The 14,838-nt window shown below is 43.3% G+C and overlaps 1 protein-coding gene across 2 annotated transcripts in view; it reads right to left on the bottom strand.

Annotated features, from left to right (window-relative positions):
- LOC142761603 (monocarboxylate transporter 12-like) overlaps window positions 1-14,228 on the bottom strand; it is a 55,997-nt gene extending 41,769 nt beyond the window's left edge. Inside the window, exons 1-2 of one of the 2 annotated variants that reach the window (XM_075890626.1) lie at window positions 14,059-14,228; window positions 13,852-13,986 (exon numbers count right to left, since the gene is read on the bottom strand). The gene's annotated coding sequence lies outside the window, so the exon portion shown is untranslated. Of the gene's footprint in view, window positions 1-13,851 lie in introns of both variants that reach the window. The other variant, XM_075890627.1, reaches the window with a different exon arrangement.
- Window positions 14,229-14,838: the final 610 nt, after the last annotated feature.

The raw sequence follows: 14,838 nt of genomic DNA, 5'->3' as shown, positions 1-14,838 counted from the left end.
GCCATCTTTGCAAGGTGGTGAGTTCGTCGGGTAGGTTGATGTTTATCTCTGGCGAAACAGATACGGGGCGAAACGAAAAGAAAGACAAGCGCATGTCTCGCGTATTCTTTTTTTTATCTTTCATTTACTTACGCACCATGTCATGATAAAAGTTCGATATCTTGGAAAATTCGATTGCTTTTTGGTGTCAGCAAGCGAGCAAGCGCAGCCGCTTTCTCCTGTGGCACAAAAACAGGATGGAAAATCATTGCCCCCTTTGTTCCATATAACGCTTCCAGCACGAAAGCACAACGTTGTGCCTCACACAACTAGCCCACTCAGCCTCCTTGGTCCCGTGCTTTCACTCACAATGAGGCTTTCGTTGCTCCTCGCTTTCGACCTTCTTGTCAAATGAGTCGAAAATGCTGCCTGATTGGTTGCTAGCCGCGAATAAAAGATTTCATCAGTACCATGCTCCCCAAATTAAAATGGTGGGTTGGAAATCAAATACAGGGGGGCGAGTACTACTGCTCATTTCTCTGTTATTTTTGAAGCAAACTCCACAAAAGTTTGCAGGTTGCTTGAATGGAGATTATATAGAAGTTCTGTGAGTTAGAGAAGAAAGTATCATGCCATTTGAAGAATATTCAACATAATTCATTTTACTATTTCTATTATTTGGAAGAACATTTGTTAAAAAGCATTTGCATGTACACTGGTGAAACTTTTTCTGTTTATTACATGTGTCCATGATACCCTTCTGCAACGAAATGATAATTGTAGGCGTCACCATTCCTTAGATAAAAATTTAGATGTTTCATGACTGCAATTTTAAGGCTTTTTTCTTCAGGAAAAACTTGCCTGGAAAATACAATTCTGGTGAAAGTACTGTGCTTGCTAAAGAAAGGGCAAATATTATTCAGCAACACGTCATAAAGCTTGCACTATATAGCTGCAGTGGTTACAGAGCACATGTTTCTTTTCTTGCGAAAAGAATGCTAGGAGAATACGCCATTTCAAGTTCGAATTCACGCGGTTATCGAGTGCGTTTGGTACCATTTTTATATGGTTTTCACTGCGCGCAAAAACGTGCCACTTAGTGGAAGCACTTCTCAGTTGTGCTAGAATGTCGTGCTGTGAAAATAAAAATCAAATTTTCAGTTGATTATGCCCCCCCCCCCTTTGACCAATGGGATGTGCATTCTGCAGGCACGAAATGCTGGTAACCTGCACTTCGTTCGAGTCTCTACAAAGCCATGAGCCTGTCGGGTGTTCTGTCATGTCCTACAGAACCATTTCCGAAAGGGTGGTTAAAGTGTTCTCAGAAAATGTGGAAAACTTCAGCCTGTCTTGTTGCCTTACTAGGCTTTCCTCCACCTTGAGCGGGCGAGACATTTTTTGTTGTATGTGGTTCTTGAAGTGCTTCTTTTTTTCTATGATCATCTATATACTTATAGGCAGAGAGCCAAGAATGGTTTGTTTTTTGTAAAAAGGGAGAATTCAAAGAAAACATACATGATGGATGCTTAATTTAGCAGCAAGCTATACTCTTGCATTACATAAAATATCGTCAACAAATATATTGAGAAATACACCTGTCAAGAAGATGTGCCTGCAGCAAGCAGGCACATCTTTTAATCTTCACACACCACTTCACACACCTTTTAATTAAGGCTAATAACTCAGAAAGATCGTACCTCACCCCCCGAAAATATTTGCTACATTGCTTGAAGCTACATCAGATTTTAACCTCACGAGGTAAAAGATTACGTATTTTAGTGCCACTGAATTCCATTAGGAGCTCTCGGAATACATAGAGACATTTTCGTAATATGAGGTAGACGTTTGGAGCAGGCCAATTACCGCGTGTTGAAAATAAAGGACATGGCGAGGAATGAGAATGTTAGTGCGCGTAATGTATCAAGTGAAATCGATATCCTAAATATACGCAGTGTCTCAATGCAGGTATGTTGTGTTTGATAAATGCCATCATATATATATGCCTGGTGCGGTTTCAATTACTCGATCAATATTTTTATGGTCTTGTTCTGTAGGTTCTGAAATGGTTGTAAGTATATATGTTGTATAAGTAACGCCCCACGATTATAAACAATAACCAATGTCAACGTGGCAAGACGCATAAAAAAGCATTTGAGTACTTCTAGAAAGAACGATTGCTTTGCTAGCGCAGCCTTCAAACAAGATGCTACAACAGCATGTTTTACAACTTTTCAATGTCCAGATCATAATTAGAAGATAGAATGAACACTTTTCGGTCCCTAAACTCAGTGGACATGACACCTATTAGAATGATATACATAGCCTAAAAAAGTGAATGTAATTTGGGTTAGGAAGCTGACAGGCGAACTGCAGACAATGTACTCGTAGTTGGAAAGCTAAGATGTGAACAGCCGACCCACTCGAACATCCCTAAATTTAATCAGCACACTCACGCGCGAATACAAATATTCGTTAGAACGGAGTAATCATCAGCGTAGTGTTTTTTTAGTACAGTACCATTCAGTGCGATTAACAAGTCTAAGAGGTCAATTGCACTTTAGGATGCTTCCCTGAGTGCGAATTCCATCCTCTAACTCGTGACTTTTGGGCATACAAACATCTCCATTGAAGGATCTTTGGTAAATATGCGAATAGTAGCTCTTAAAAAATCCCATAAGTACACCACAATTATGCTGGAACTTCAGTGTATTGTTGTGTAAGTGGATACACTTATTCGCGGGTTTCAAGAAAGCATTTCATAGGAATCAGGATCAAAAGTTCTCTATACGTCCAGACCAGAGCCAGGAGATGGCGCACCAGGCCCATGTCCACCCCCACCTCCGAAATTTTTTTCGCCATTCCGTAGAAAGCAGAAAATGACACTCGAACTCATTTGCCTGCCTACCCCAACTTCAGGTCAATGAAGTCTGCCCCCCCCCCCTCCAAAAAAAAGAGATTCCGCCTATGGCTGGAGCCCACACTAAACCTCAGCAAGGACCGCGGTGCAGCACTCATTAACACATAATTCACTTCCTCGGAGATCCTGACTCCACACACAAACAGGACAGATATTTCCGCAGGTATCCTTAAACTATGACCCATACGTCAGAAGAAGTATTGCAAGCAAAGTAAGTGTGTTATGAATTGTTACGGTAATTTCTTCGGCTGTTTTTATGACTATGTACTTTACCATTGTGACAAAAGACTGAAAAGTATTATAATTTTACACTATTTTGTTCAATTATTGAGCACAAATGCAAGAAATGAGCCGACAGTGAAAGCACGAGCTCAATTACATCGCCATAAAGGGGTAAACCTCACAACATTTCTCACTGTTGTCACGCATAACTGATATCTTGAGCTTCTCTCGTTTCCTGCATGAACGAGTCGCGTAAAAATTTTCGCTGGCGCAATTTACGTATGTCCATTTAGAACCTTGAAAAAAGAAAGCATACATTGTTTATAATCTTTCGGATAATCGACAGTTTTTATTTTGTTGAGCAGTATAAGGCTTTCCTAATCTACTGAAAATATCTCCAGCTGCTTTCTTCCACGTGGGTAACTATCTGGCTTCCGTTTCACTGTCGAATGGGCTTAATTTCAGGTCAAATAAATAAAAAACTGACAAACGCAGAGGCAAACACATAGACCAGTAGATCAAAGATTAAAAGGTATTTTCAATTTCATGTGCGGTAATAGACGCATTATAAATACTACAGCATAGAACGCGAAGAGGAGCCTCCGATAGCATGTCCACATTTGTCTTCCATACCCGACTCACTTGTTGAATTCCGTGCTGAACGGTTGTCTTGTCCGCGATCTTCAACGCCAGCGTAGCCCTCTCCAATTGGCCCACCGTCCGTGATCTCCTGACGCCGTGTAGCTCTCGCCGAGCTTTGCCCCGTCTTTCCCATCTCTTCTCCCCTCTTTCTTCGCTCTTGTGTGGTGAGTGTTCCGTCTACTCCATCTTTTTCCTTCTACTATTCGCTACTATTCTCTTTATCCCCTCACCCCATTCCCTACGACGAGCTTGGCCTTGTCACCTACAAGGTAGTAAGAAATCAGCTCCTTTGCTCTTTCCTTCAAGAACCCCTTGCTACAAACCTTCGATACCTGCATTAAATGCCCAACGCTGAAGTCAATTTAAAATAAAAGTGAATTTACTTCCCTCTGGCGTGGCCTATGCGGTGCGTTTGCGTTATTGCCAACTCAGTTTTGAGTGTTCTTTCTTCGAAGCATACTTTAAATGATAAGTTAACGGTATGGTTTTATAGACGAAAGCAAACACGTAAGGAGGCACGCTGTGCTGCGAAGCCTTGGAGTAATTTTGAATACAATTAGTTACACGCATAGAGTATTTAGTGCCTACTTGCTTTCGTTTAATTTAAGAATAAACATATTTCCTCAACCTTACCATATATTAAGAAACTGTGTGTGTTACATGCGCATGAGGTGGCTTACAAATAACAGAATATGATACATGCAGTACCATCAAAAGTACAAACTAAATGTGCGCATCGGTGATCAGAATAGTAATTTCAGTCCTATTTAGGACGCAATGATAATGTAGGTGACGTCATCACTGCAGTATGCGAGTCTGATACATGCAAGTTCATCAGTTATGTAGAGTCGTATAACTCTCTAAGTATGGTGCCCAGTGGCCATTTTTCTGTCTGTCAGCGCCATAACATGGAACGGAGTTGCTGGATATTGTTTTGCGGGCATGTGCTTTGTGGACATTCAGTTTTCCTCATCTTTGTTTGGAAGTTTATTTATCCATATTGAAAAGATACAGAGACAAAAAAAATGGCACTTGCGCGCGATAGTTGAAGATTTGGGCGACTGTACAGCCAATACCTACGATGTTTTATAGAGATACAAAAAGAGCTAATAAGTACGATGTATTCGTGCTTATAGGTTGAACTGCATTGATAGCGCCTACTTGTGATACAGCGTACACGCTGAGATTTCGCGGGAAAGTTTCTTCCCCAAGTAAGTTTCTCGAAATCCCTATTTGACTATCTGAACTGTTACAAATGACGCCATACGTGCACCCGGCGTTTCGAAAGAACCATGCTGTATGCATGGTGGAAGCCACTTGATTTCCAGTTTCATCATATTGTTACAGTGGAACGACGTTAGCGACAACAACAGAAGGGTGAAGAGATGAATGACGCGCAGTACCGCTAGGCATTTGTCGTCTGATCCCTTTCAATAAACCTCTGTTCAACCTCGTTCAGCTGTACCGTAGCAATATAGCTAGAGCGTCTATTTCTTAAGTGTAGGTGTGTGTAACGTTTAATAGCTGCCCAGCATCATAGTTTTTATTCCCTGATGCGTTTGCGTCAGGTATATTCGAGATTGGACTCACCCTTTTCTTCAACACGCCAATGTCTGCCTCCTTTGAGCCGGTGGCGATGTTCGCCCGAGTGCGTCACGGTATACTTTCACGCAAAAGACAGTTCGGTATGGTGCAGAAGAAAGCTTAGCTAATGAACACGACACAGTGTGTGTCTTGTAGATTGTTGTGTCGCAAACCTCCAAAACGCATGCGGAAGTGTAGAGAAAGAGAGAAAGAATGAACGAAGGGAATGAAAACGAAAGAGAGAAAAGGCAGAGATGTTATCCAGTTTGACTTAATCGGTATGCACCCCTGCACAGGTGGAAGGAATCGAGAAGATTGAAAGAAGAGTAACGAAAGAGAGAAAGGAACAGTAAGCACTGACACACGCACCAAAACTCACCACACACAGCGGCAGTCTTGTGTGGTATACAGCATCAGTAAGAATCTGGAGCCGCTCGTGCAAGTCTGTTGACCTCAGGAATTTTAACAATGCCTTGTTTTTTGTTGAACTTTTGATGACCTTTTAAGATGGCAGTGCAGAATAGTTCTCGGTGTCATCATTATTTTGTTAAGACGAACAAGAGACTATGAGAGGGATCGTCTCTGCACAGCGTGGCGAGGGCAATAGCAGAAGTTAGCTACCCAATACGTGGCGAGAGAGGAACATGGAGTAAAAGAGAAATAGAGGAACCCTGAGCCCTGTGAAAGCCTGCACTGCCTGTGCAGTGTGCAATGTGCATACAATAGGTGTAACACTCTAAAGAGATATGGAGTTCAGACATGGACACTACAAGGAAGTCTGGACAGCACAAAAGGCGCTTGCGGTGTCTGGACTTCTTTCTTGAGCCCGTGTTTGCACGCCTTTCCTCTTTTAGAATAAATATGCAGCAAGTAACAAAGATATTTGTTATTATAAGCAGGCGTAACGGTTGTCATAGCTGATGTGTGACCCAATTTTATCGGTTGAATGTTGGTTTTAGAACACTACTATTTCTTTAGGTATATCATTCATGGCTGTTGCACCAAGCAAGTCCAAATGAGCTGCAACGCGGATAATTTTGCAATATTCAATAATTGACCCTAAATACAGGTGGGTTAAAGCAATTAAACTACCAGACGCTGTTCCCGTTGAGCACTTATCATGCGATACGGGTGCGCCGCACCTGAAATGTCGCCTTTGTTCATTTTCCCCGGTGTTGTACTTCATACAGAAAACCACCGCTGTTGAGAAAAACATCTTTTACTTAATAGATCTCCCAACATTCAACGGTGTAAAAAGTTAGCAAAAAACATATATAGCACCTAAACCCACATTTGGAGGCTTGTCCGAACATCAATGGGCCTAAGTTTTTGCAGTGGCTGGAAAAACTATGTCATTGCAGTTTTTAGAAAATGGCTGAAGTTGTCCACTTGTTCAAATGCCGCGTCAAATTCAGTACTTGTGTATGATGCCACAGAAAAACTGAAGCCGTCGCGCAGGTGCTGGTGGCGTTGGTGACAATGATGAATGGAGATGTACGGTAGGCTGCACAAGTATCTGGCAATTGTTCCCCCTGAGCATCTGGTGCCTGCATAGCAAAGGCGCCCTATCACACTTTAAATGAGCTCCATGTCTTGCGGGAACGTCATCATCAGTCGTTGCACTCTTTTTAGGCGCGTAGATCATTGTCCGGAGTCATAGTAGTTGTAGTAGCCACTATGGCCTTGGCGATGGTGATATCACTGTGGCGCTCGCACCACTAGTACTCGGCTGGCTCACTATATGGTGCTGCGGCGCTCGTTCCGATGCGTGCTCTAGTGTAATAGCAGACTGCTTTAGGCTTTCCTTTTTCGCTGGCAGTTCGTGCGCTTCGCGTATGAGCGACGAAGACGGCAAAGCGGTGGGCTTGGAAAGCGGCTGCAACGCGAGCTCGCCATCAAAATCGGGAGGTGAGAGCCCGTGAAGCCGAAGCTGCACGGAAGCACCGACAAGAGAATTCTGAGCTGAAAGCCGACGAAACAGTAATGAAACACGCGCGAAGTGTTTGTCACCGGTTTACATAACGATCGATTGGGCATGGTTTACGTACGCTTCACGGTTTACCAGTGTACTTCCGGAGCTGCGCCCACTCATCATCATTCACTCCGTTGATATGCTGTGATTTTTTTCATTTTATGTATATGTTTGACGCCTAGGTACGTCTCAGGCTACTCATCTTCTCTTTGATAGAAATTTGCGTCCCGGAGGTACTTTACCAATAAAATGATCCAAAAAAATTATGCATCAAAGTGTCCATTCCCGATAGTCGCTAGTATTCTGAGCAAAACGGTGTTTTCAAGCACGCAGCGCATAAAACCACTCTCTGGAATACTGTGGGAAACGGCTTTCCATTGCGTGTCTACCAATACCATAGGAATGTCGTTCACGCTATCATAGAATGCACAAACGCGGGAAGCTCGTTTTTCAGTAATTGGCAACTGAGGCGGAGTAGATACGCATACTTCGGTCCATTTTGAAACAAAAGCGCTGCTCTTTCACGACTAAGCTCACTGACTGATGCAGTATGAATTGCATAAGTCCAACTTGTTGGTCATCGCACTTCGTACATTGTAGGATCACGTTTGAAAAACAGGTACATGTCCGCACATAAGTCGAACGATGTACCGATCACAAACCGAATTTTCTATGAGATTCCACTGGTATGAGTATCGCGCTATGAAATTTATTTATTGCGTATGTACACAGACAGCGTCTTCGATATGGGATTGGTGTTTCTTGCACGGACGTTCTGATAATGAAAGCTGTTTCTTGAGCTTCATTCCTACGAAGTTTAACGCAATGTGTAATTGGGGAAGTATGTGTTATTCTTTATTTGTTTTAGGTTGCCCTTGATTCACTTGCCAGCTCTTAGTAAAACTAACTTTTGTCAACCATGCAGTTAAATATTTGGGCTAGAAGAATGCAGTACCTGCCTTTTTCAATTCAAAACGCACAAATCCACCACGGGCTATTTAACTGTACTTGTTTTAGCTCTTTAAAATGAAACGTGTATGAGTAAGCACAATCAAATTATCACAATATACCAGACGGTTGATTAATAAAATGTCCACATATTTATAGTTAAATAAGTTTGGTCTTAGTGACTGTTCATGAGCACCTTCTGTCAGAAAGCATTTGAGTCACAACCATGCTGCTAAATCTCTTCATCATGTTTGGACATCATGTCATCTCAATTCGAATTGTATTCGATATGATTTGGAGCATGAGTACCGAAGAAATCTGAAACATATGATAACGGTATTTTCTTAGTGGCACGTATGTCACCTTTTAAAGAGGCTCACACCCATGCAGTTACTGTGAACACTTGCAAAATAAGTTTAGTCAACTCATGTACTGCGTAGTTATCGCCTCATCAGCCATTGTTACACGTCATAGTTAACAACCGGAGTCAGCCACATAAGAGTCTGACTTCCTAACAACATTCAATGCTGAAGACTGTTTTCACAGCCTTGGTCTCACCAGAGAAGGATTGGCCACCCTGGTGCAGTATCTGGCCACCCCCTCCCATAGGCATTCGTCAATTAACTCACGGCCCTCAGTCCCCACCAGCTGCGGAGCAACTGACCACGGCGGCGGTCAGATCTGCAAAGCAGCAGAGGGTGCTAGGAATCTCTGGATACGGACAGGCCACCATTAGAACTTGAACTCAGCAACGTTTAACGTTAGAACTTTATCTAGTGAGGGAAGTCTAGCTGTATTATTCGAGGAGCTAGAAGGCATTAAATGGGATATAATAGGGCTGAGTGAGGTTAGGAGGATAGATGAGGCCTATACTGTGCTACAGAATGGGCACGTCATTTGCTATCGGGGCTTGGCAGACAGAAGAGAACTGGGAGTAGGCTTCCTAATTCACAGAAACATAGCTGGCAACATAGAGGATTACTATAGCATTAATGAAAGGGTGGTAGGCATTGTAATTAAACTGAATAAAAGATACAAAATGAAGGTAGTACAGGCTTACGCGCCTACATCCAGCCATGGTGACGCTTCAGTTGAAAGCTTCTATGAAGACGTGGAATCGGCAATGAGTAAGGTGAAAACGCAGTATACTATAGTAAAGGGCGACTTTAATGCAAAGGTAGGGAAGAAGCAGGCTGGAGACCAGGCAGTAGGAGATTATGGCATCGGCACTAGAAACGCCAGAGGAGAGCTACTAGTAGAATTAGCAGAACGCAATAATCTGCGTATTTTGAATACCTTCTACCGAAAACGAGAAAACCGCAAGTGGACATGGAGGAGCCCTAATGGCGTAAATATGAACGAAATAGACTTTATAATGACTGCACACCCAGGAGTCGTGCAGGATGTGGAAGTGGTTGGCAAGTTAAAATGCAGTGACCATAGAATGGTACGGGCTCGAATCCACCTAGACTTGAAGAAGGAACGACAGAAACTGATACGCAAGAAGCAAATCAATGAGCTAGCACTGAGAGGGAAAGTACAGGAATTCAGAGTGTCACTGCAGAACAGGTACTCTGCTCTTAGCGAGGAAACCAACCTTAGCGTAGATACAATGAATGATAATCTGACGAGTATCATCACGGAGTGTGCAGTGGAAGTTGGAGGCAGGGTAGCTAGACAGGACACCGGCAAGCTTTCCCAGGAAACGAAGAACCTAATTAAGAAGCGTCAAATCATGAAAGTGTCAAGTACAACAGGCAAAATTGAACTGGCAGAGCTTTCGAAGCTGATTAATAGACGTAAAGTATGCGATGTAAGAAGGTATAACATGGAGAGAATTGAGCACGCTCTGAAAAACGGAGGAAGCGTCAAAGCAGTGAAGAGGAAACTTGGGATAGGCAAAAGGCGGATGTATGCACTAAGGGACAAAGAAGGCAAATTAACTACCAATATGGATAGGATAGTTAAAATAGCGGAGGAGTTTTACAGAGATCTGTACAGTAGCCGAGACAACCACGACCTTAATACTCTAAGAACAAGCAGTAACCCAGACGACACCCCACCGGTAATGATAGAAGAAGTCAGAAAAGCTTTGGAGAGCATGCACAGAGGCAAAGCTGCTGGTGAGGATCAAGTAACATCAGATCTGCTGAAAGATGGAGGACAGATTGTGTTAGAAAAACTAGCCACTCTATTTACGAGGTGTCTCCTGACGGGAAAAGTACCAGAGTCTTGGAAGCATGCTAACATCTTAATACATAAGAAAGGAGATGACAAGGACTTGAAGAATTACAGGCCGATCAGCTTGCTCTCTGTAGTATACAAGCTATTTACAAAGGTAATTGCTAGCAGAGTAAAGAAAACATTAGAATTCAATCAACCAAAGGAACAAGCAGGATTTAGAACAGGCTACTCAACAATTGACCACATTCATACTATCAATCAGGTAATAGAGAAATGCTCAGAGTATAACCCACCACTATACATAGCCTTCATAGATTACGAGAAGGCGTTTGATTCAGTAGAAATATCAGCCGTCATGCAGACACTGCGGAATCAGGGCGTAGATGAAATATATATAAACATTCTGGAAGAAATCTACAGGGGATCAACTGCTACCATAGTGCTTCATAAAAAAAGCAACAGAATACCAATAAAGAAGGGTGTAAGGCAGGGGGACACAATCTCCCCAATGCTATTCACTGCGTGCTTACAGGACGTTTTCAGAAGCCTAGAATCGGAACAGTTAGGCATAAGAGTTAATGGAGAGTACCTCAGTAACCTGCGCTTCGCCGATGACATTGCATTGCTGAGTAACTCAGGGGACGAATCGCAACTCATGATTACGGAATTAGACAAGGAGAGCAGAAAGGTGGGTCTTAAAATTAATCTGCAGAAAACGAAAGTAATGTACAACAACCTCGGAAAGGAGCAGCGCTTTGCGATAGGTAATAGTGCACTTGAAGCTGTAAAAGACTATGTCTATTTAGGGCAGGTAATAACCGCAGAGCCTAACCACGAGATTGAAGTAACTAGAAGAATAAGAATGGGGTGGAGCACATTCGGCAGGCACTCTCAAATTATGACAAGTAGATTGCCACTGTCCCTCAAGAGGAAGGTATATAACAGCTGTATCTTGCCGGTACTTAGCTACGGAGCAGAAACCTGGAGACTCACAAAGAGGGTTCAACTTAAATTGAGGACGACGCAGCGAGCAATGGAAAGAAAAATGGTAGGTGTAAGCTTAAGAGACAAGAAGAGAGCAGTGTGGATTAGGGGACAAACGGGAGTTAAGGATATCATAGCTGCAATAAAGAAGAGGAAATGGACATGGGCCGGGCATGTAGCACGTAGACAGGATAACCGCTGGTCATTAAGGGTCACCAACTGGATTCCTAGAAAAGGGAAGCGGGGTAGGGGGAGACAGAAGGTTAGGTGGGCAGATGAGATTAAGAAGTTTGCGGGTATAAATTGGCAACAGCAAGCACAGGACCGGGTTAACTGGCGGAACATGGGAGAGGCCTTTGTCCTGCAGTGGACGTAGACAGGCTGATGATGATGATGATGATGATGATGATGATGATGATGATGGTCTCAACGAGACATCTGTCGACGTTAAAGTGGCCTAGCTGTAGCCATTTGTGCGTTACAAAACATCTAAAAAGTGCTCTGAAGAGGTATCCTATATTACGTACTAGGCAAGTAATGGTATTACGACGATTACACCACTATTTCTCTTCCAAATGGATTCTGCGTTGCCTTTATATATGCAGAACTTATCAACAAAACATGGTAATCATCCTTCTAAAAAGACCACTTTCATTACAATCCATTCAACTGACGAATGCGACTGCAGCTGTTGCTGTGAAACGATAGTGCACTAAGGACGCGAAATAGTACACGTCAATCTGAGTCGATTTGCTTGCCTATTCTACTATACCTTGTTCTCTAATGAAAATAACATATCGGCCCTAGTTATGTACTCCCTCTTGGCCCTCGAATATTATTGAGGCTGTGACATTTTTTTTTTCTTTCTATCTGGAGTGTTTGACTGTTACTCAATTACTAGACGCGCGCCTCGAATTCTGTGCATGTTCTGTGCATGCACAACTGTGCATGTTCTGCGTCTGCAAATAAGAAGCTTAAAAATTGAAATATTTAAAACCAATGTCTAAATTCTTTCGTTTCAGAGTGAATATGCGGCAGTTTTTGCCACTATATATATGCATATTGCCAGGTGAACACGTTACACATTCCCATTTGAAACTAAGTATTTTCTTGCGCAGATGAGACTGGTACTAAAAGAGAAGAATAGGTGCGACTTCACCTCTCCATTTAGTGCCAGACATGTTTTCGTAGTTCAACACTTAAGATCACGAACCAACAAGCCCAACTGTGAGCCATTACATTCGAAAATCCCCGTACAGCATTCCCAGAATGCAAATCTGTATCGTTACATTTTCATCGTCTAATTGAGATCCGAACGAATACCCGCCTGGCTGGATATAAGATAAACACAGCCGGATCACTTCCAACATCGTCTTCATCGCCAACAAGTCGGCCGTTCCTGGAGCTTCAGTGAATCGGCTTTCATTTTATTTACTTTTGTGGTCGGTGTCCGGTTTTCATCACCCTCTCAAACTCATGCAATGTTCCAGAAGGCTTGTGCACCGAAAACAGGTTCATTACGTGCATGCTAATCAGTTTCTTGGCATGCGGTCGCATGTGGTATACCGATTTGAAGCGGTTGAGATTTAGTGACCGGACGAAAAGAACAGACTGCGGTACTAAAATCAAAAACACAGAGCGTGTGTTCTGTCTACCTATCTTACCTTGCCATTTACGCTCTTCACTGTAGCGCTTTCATTCATGCGATTTACAGTATTGGCCCAGGAAGGGGGATAAAGATAAAAGATTGACAGGGACGGGAGCGGATGCTCAGTCTGATTGGCTGAAAGGCACTAAAGAAGAGAAAAAAGAAGCAGTTTGAGAGGAAAAAAAGGGAGATATATGCGGTGCTGCCTATACTGTAACTGTTTGGAGCAGTATATCACAGACAATGCCTTGGGTAATGATAACAGTGGCATCGTTGTTTCTGAGATCGCCCAAGCCGGCCTGGAGCTCAGTTCTCACATGTTGTCAGAGTGACCGGAGAACATGACCAACGCATTCTCTACCCAGCACCTCCACGAAACGTGTTGCCTATTGAGGTTATGAGGTTGTGAGGAGGAAGGACCCAACGCTAGAGCAATGCAAGGCTGGCAGAGACGGCACAGGTTTCAGCACAATCGCAATGCGAGTCTTTTCTCGTGTTCTTTTGTAGGCGCTTGCTGTTTGTGCATCTGCTCCACTATGCTATGTTTTTAGCTGTGAAGAGTGGGTACATGATACTAGGATTGTGGAAATGCTGTTGCCTCTTACGTTTAGCCGATTTCCAATTATGCGATCGTTTTTATTAATCTGGCATGCGCGCAGAGCTATAAAATTCTAATGAAACGGTTCATAAGCTCAAGAAGGAATTGTGAAGGTACAAGCGGAGGAGTACTTCCGCATGTAATCAGTGGGCTCGTATTATGAAACATCTCACCTTTCGCACGTCCGCTGTCTCAATGACGGTGCAGAAGCCGTTGTGTCGTCGTGCTGCCACGGTCGCACAATTCGATTACATGAACGCTCAAATATGCACGTCCAAGCGAAAGAGCCGCCGCGCCGTTTAGCGCACCTGTATAACAATCGTGCAGTTCTCGCAAGGAGGCCACTCAATGCCGGCGTTTACCACTAACTAGAACCTTACAGTTTGCGAAGGTCACCTGCTTTGTCCTCTTCTCTCAGCGCTCGCTCGCCGGCTACGCAGCGTCACAAAGATGGCCTAATGCGTCGCCTTCCTAAACAACATTGAAGTCGCGCGCCGTCACCTCGTACGAAACCGAACCACACTCGCGCCGAAACCTTCTTCAGTTCCGTAGGGGGAACGCTAACGGCAAGGCGATCCAGCGGAGCTATGCCTTTCACTCTCCGCGACGCTTCTCTCTCTCGACTCTACGATAATCGGCGGCCTTGGCGCTTGCGGAAGAAGCAGGTTCCCATCGTTGCGTTTTGCATCTGTGAAGCGTCTTCGAGTCTCCTTTGACTCTCAAATAGGCAAATTGAGCGATGATAACATTTCAACGCTGGAAAGCTTCAGCACTGCAGTGAGACTTGCTATGTGCATCATTTCCCGTGGATTGCAAAACATTATTGATGATCCGCTTGTGTCCTGAACTGCAGCCTGTTTTATTAATAAATGATTTGAACTGGTGAGATCATCAACTTGCCCTCTGGATCAGCGTAACGGCGTCCGCACAATCAGCACTGTAACATGCGGTGATACCAAAAACGTTGTCGTGAGTGTACTTTGCAGGTGCACCAAAACATTGGCGCACACACACAAATAAGGTTTATTTATTTCTTATATAAAGCACTTCTTAGCGAATTTCGGGGAGTGTGAGCGTATCTATCTATCTATCTATCTATCTATCTATCTATCTATCTATCTATCTATCTATCTATCTATCTATCTATCTATCTATCTATC

The sequence above is a fragment of the Rhipicephalus microplus genome, chromosome 3 (assembly GCF_043290135.1).
Source record: "Rhipicephalus microplus isolate Deutch F79 chromosome 3, USDA_Rmic, whole genome shotgun sequence".
NCBI classification, from domain to species: domain Eukaryota; kingdom Metazoa; phylum Arthropoda; class Arachnida; order Ixodida; family Ixodidae; genus Rhipicephalus; species Rhipicephalus microplus.
This window is presented reverse-complemented; position numbering and strand designations above follow the sequence as displayed.